Source organism: Tursiops truncatus, chromosome X (genome assembly GCF_011762595.2).
Source record: "Tursiops truncatus isolate mTurTru1 chromosome X, mTurTru1.mat.Y, whole genome shotgun sequence".
NCBI lineage: Eukaryota > Metazoa > Chordata > Mammalia > Artiodactyla > Delphinidae > Tursiops > Tursiops truncatus.
The window spans coordinates 70492739-70497994 of NC_047055.1; the positions used below are offsets into that span (position 1 = coordinate 70492739).

At 38.6% G+C, this 5256-nt stretch overlaps 1 non-coding gene across 1 annotated transcript; it reads left to right on the top strand.

Moving 5' to 3' along the window:
* Window positions 1–354: 354 nt before the first annotated feature.
* Window positions 355–461, top strand: LOC117310529 (U6 spliceosomal RNA). Its single transcript, XR_004524671.1, has one exon. It is a non-coding gene; the product is annotated as a U6 spliceosomal RNA (small nuclear RNA).
* The last annotated feature ends 4795 nt before the right edge of the window (window positions 462–5256 follow it).

Sequence of the window (5256 nt, forward strand, 5' to 3'; positions counted from 1 at the left end):
GGAAATAATCAGATATTTTGGGGACTACTGGACACTGGCTCTGAACTGACACTGATTCCAGGAAACCCAAAACATCACTGTGGCCCTCCAATCAGAGTAGGGGTTAATGAAGGTCAGGTGAGCAATGGAGTTTTAGTTCATATCTGTCTAACAATGGGCCCAGTGTGTTCCTGAACTCATCCCCTGATTAATTCCCCAGTTCCAGAATGCATTATTAGAATAGACATACTTAGCAGTTGGCAGAATCCCCACATAGGTTTCCTAATTTGTGGAATGAGGAATATAAAGGTGGAAAGGCTAAGTGGAAGCCATTAGAATTACCTCTGAGCAACTAGTAAATTAAGAGGAATACTTGTGCTCACTTCGGCGGCACATATACTAGAATTGGAGTGATACAGAGAACATTAGCATGGCCCCTGTGCAAAGATGACATGCAGATTCGTGAAGCATTCCATATTAAAATAATAATAATAAAAAGAGGAATACTGCATTCTTGGAAGGACTGCAAAGATTAGTGCCACTATCAAGGACTTAACATGTACAGGAGTAGTGATTCCTAGTACATGCCCATTCAACTCTCCTATCTGGCCTGTGCAGAAGACAGATCTTGAAGAATGTTAGTGGATTATCATAAGCTTAAGCAGGTGGTGACTCCAATTGAAGCTCCTGTAACAGATGTGGTTTCATTGTTTGAGCAAGTTAACATAATTCTTGATACTTGGTGTGTATCTATTGATCTAATAAATGATTTTTTCCTCCAATCTTGTCCATATGGTCCTCCAGAAGTAGTTTGCTTTCAACTAGTAAGGCCAGCAATACACCTTCATTGTCCTACCTGAAACGGTATGACAACTATCCATCCCTATGTCATAATTTTGTTCACAGGGAACTTGTTCACCTTTTCCGTCCACAAAATATCACACTAATCCATTACATTGATGACATTATGCTGATTGGACCCAGTGATCAAGAAGTAGCAACTTCTCTATATTCATTAGTAAGACATTTGCATGTTAGAGGGTGAGAAATAAATACAACTAAAATTAAGGGGCCTTCTACCTCAGTGAAATTTCTAGGGGTCAAGTCAATATATTCCTTCTAACATGAATTGCTTAACATGAATTGTTGCATCTGAACCTTCTACAACCAAAAAAGAAGTCATGGGACTTCTTGGCCCCTATAATCACATGAGATAATTCTTACAATGAATGAAGGAATGAATGAATGAATCTTATTGGTTTTGTTTCTCTGGATAATGCTGACTATACACCAATACATCTGAATTCACATGGTGCATATGCACCCCTCTAACATTTTAATGATATTTATCACATTCCTTTTACGTTGTTTTGTACAGTTTTATACACACCTTATTAGTCTGAAGGCTACTTGAAAGATAAAAGACTATGTGTTATTCATCATGATATTCCAACATACCCTCTAGAAAAATGTCTTGCACATTTTGTTTCATTTTATGAATAAATGAAAGATAAAGTAACCAAGTACTAATCAAAGTAACTACAGCAGAAAGCCTGATTTCTGAGAAACACATATGTATGTAGCTTTCTTTGGGAATAATTTAGAAGATGTCTTTAAAAACGAGCCTATATTCTTTATGTTATGAATACTTAATGAAGGGTGGATGTGGAAAATAAGTGAAGGAAAGAAAACATGAATTCTTTTCATTTTCAAAAGCCCTGAATATGGTTTAAGAAGTCATGAGTAAATCCAGAAACAGAATTAATAAGTTCAGTAAAATAAAGAGCCAATTTATTGATAATTTTTTTCTATCTTTATAAAAAAGATTTTGTCCAAACAATGGACAGTATAGACCTTTTACCTCTCATTCTCATGTTTGGGTCTGTTCAGATACAGACTAAAAGAGAAAAAAGGAAGATCATTTCACACCTATATTTACTAGTTTAGCCTTTGATTCTGTGTTCTTTCCTTTTAAATTCACACTCTCAAAATCTTGCCCATCCCCACCCCACACCTTAACTCTCTAATCTCCACAGATAAATCATAATCCAGAGGTCTTTCCTTACATAGTTAATCAGCTGCAATATTAATTCTTCTTCACAATGGTCCTTAACATTCATTTCTAAAAAATTATTAGCTTACAAATGTCTATGTGAATTTCTGTTGCAACCATTCAAATAGAATCCTTTGTTCCAGTCTCTGACATTTTTACTACATCATTCAAGACTGTCTGGTGGAATTCTGGAGGTATGCAAACTTGAATACTCATTTTGACTTCATCTCTCTTCAATCTCCTTATCTGAAGAAACCGGGAATCAGAGTTAGCAAGCTGGCAGAGCCAGGGCATGGATACAGTAGAAATGGGGGGTTCTCCAGGGATGTCAAAGAGCAAAGAAGACCCATAGTCCAATGGAGCAAAGGAGACAAAGCACAAGTGAGATCTTGTTTGATGATGAATGAGGTATTTTAAATCAGATTATTTAATGAGTGAAACTGGGACAATTTCGTATTTTTGCTCAAAACGGATGATCTCCTATCTCACTGAGAATAAATTCCAAATGCTTTACAGTGGTCCACAAGATTTGTACATGGATCTGGCCCTTGACAAACTCTCTGATCTCATCTACTCCCATTCTCCTCCTTGCTCACTTCTAGTCTGGCCACACTAGACTGCTATCACAAACCTCCTGGCACATTATATCTGAAGGCATCAGCAACATGGTTTGCACCTCACTTTATTCAGGTGTTTACTCAAATGCCGTCTGTTCTGAGAGGACTTCTCTATCCATATATATATAGAATAGCATGTCCAAGACCCCATTCTGTCACTTTACTTACGCTGCTTTACCTTTTTTTCAAAGCAATCATCACAGCCTGACGTATGTATAAAGTGTGTTGGGAGGAAGAAGATGGGAATCTATCTCCACCCAGCATGATGTAAGCTGTAAGCACTATGGGAGCAAGGATTTTGTTTCTGGCTATTTTCCTCTCCTAAAACAGTGTCATGACCATTGTGTGGTCCTGCCTCTGATTTAGTGTCAGAATATGAGAGAACTCTGATATCACCAAGGAACAATAAAAGACCTTATTCTAGACTGGTGGTCCAAGGAGAAGGAGATGACTGTCTGGCTCTTCCAAATAGAAGGAATGTAAGTTTCAAGAGAATAAAGACTTTGGCAGTTTTGTTCACTGCCTGGTCAAGGTTGAGCCTCCCTCTGACTCAAAGCAACCAGGTATGATATCAATATTATCATGGAATAGTCTGAAACTTGGTTCTAGTCGAGGAGTCCAGAAAGTTAGGGGGTAAAGGCATAGTTGGTGAACACAGAATTCTACATTGATCTTTTTTTCTGTTTTCCTCCCACTGAAACATGGTTCCATATTTTGCTCACTGCTGTATACTTAACCTCTAAAACAGAGATAGAACTAGAGTGAAACTTTGCTATGTCTGAATAAAAAGTTGTGAGATATTTCCAAATCACGATGAGACAATATGAGGCCTAAAGGCCAGGGATATAAGTGTGGTGGTGGCTGTCTTCCTCCTCCCATTAGGATATATGCTCTAAAAGAGCAGGGATTTTGTTTAGATTGTTTACTGTTCTATCTCCAGATTTTAGGCCAGGGCTGAGCCTCTCTCTCTTATTGTATATTAAAAGCCCAATGTCATCACGGAATAATATAATTCTTGGTTCAGGACTTGGGGCCTAGTGAGAGAGCAAGGAACAGGAGGCATTATCATATACCTAAAATTTATATACAGTTGTATTTTTTGTTGTTCTCTAAAGACGAACTATACAGTTTGTCATATAGTACATATTCATCCCTCTAAGACTTTAATGATATTTATCACACTTTTTTTATGTTCTTATGTAACATTTTATACCCACCTTATACCTTTGTTATTGGACTGAAGATTACTTGAAAGATAAAAGACCATGTGCTAAAGAAAGATTTTGTTTTGTCCACTGCTATGTCTCAAACTCTTAAAACAGGACCAGGGCTGCCCATATCCTCCTCGGAGGTGGACAGGTGGAGACAAAGGAGCAGCTGTTGGCTTTGGGCTATGGGAATCTTCATGCATTCACAGAGCTTGCCACAGATGTTCCAGTATCGTTTGTTGAAAACACTCTCTTTCCTTTGTTAAATTTCTTTGGCACCCTGTTAAAAATCAGTCAGCTGGGGAGACCTTCATGATGGCAGAGGAGTAAGACATGGAGATAAACTTCCTCCCCACAAATACATCAGAAATACATCTATATTTGGAACAACTACTACACAACAACAACATAATGCTGGAAGAAGACCTCAGACTTCCCAAAAGGCAAAAAACTCCCCACGTACTTGGCCGTGTGGATAACAGGGTCTTGGTGCTCTGGCCAGGTATCAGGCCTGTGCCTCTGAAGGGGGAAAGCTGGTTTCAGGACATTTGTCTAAAGGAAACGCCCAGGCTCCACATACTTTCAAATGGTGAAAGCTTTCCCAGAGATTTCCACATCAATGCTAAGACCCAACCTCATTCAACGACCAGCAAGCTACAGTGTTGGACATCTGTGCCAAACAACTAGTAAGACAGGAACCAAAGCCCACCCATTAGCAGAGAGGGGGCCTAAAATCACAATAAGGTCACAGACACCACAAAACACACCACCAGACATGGCTCTGCCCACCAGAAAGACAAGATACAGCCTCATCTACCAGAAGACAGGCATCAGTGCCTTCTACCAGGAAGCCTACACAACGAACTGAACAAACCTTAGCCACTGGAGACACACAGCAAAAACAATGGGAACAATGAACCTGCAGCCTGGAGAAGGAGACCCCAATAACAGTAAGTTAAGCAAAATGAGAAGACAGAAAAACACACAGCAGATGAAGGAGCAAGGTAAAAACCCACCAGAAAAACAAATCAAAAGGAAATCAGCAGTCTACCTAACAAAGAATTAAGAGTAATGAGAGTGAAGAGCAAACAAACATTGATGAACAACAACAAAAAAATGAAATTAAAAATTCTCTAGAAGGGAACAATAGCAGAATAACTGAGGCAGAAGAACAGATAAGTGACCTGGAAGATAAAATAGTGGGAAAAACCACTGAAAAGAAGAATTAAAAAAAACAGAAGAAGAGAAGAAGAAAGGGACTGAGAAAACATTTGAAGAGATTATGGTTGAAAAATTCCCTAATATGGGAAAGGAAATAGTCAATAAAGTACAGGAAGCACACAGAGTCCAATACAGGATAAATCTAAGGAGAAACACACTAAGACACATATTAATCAAA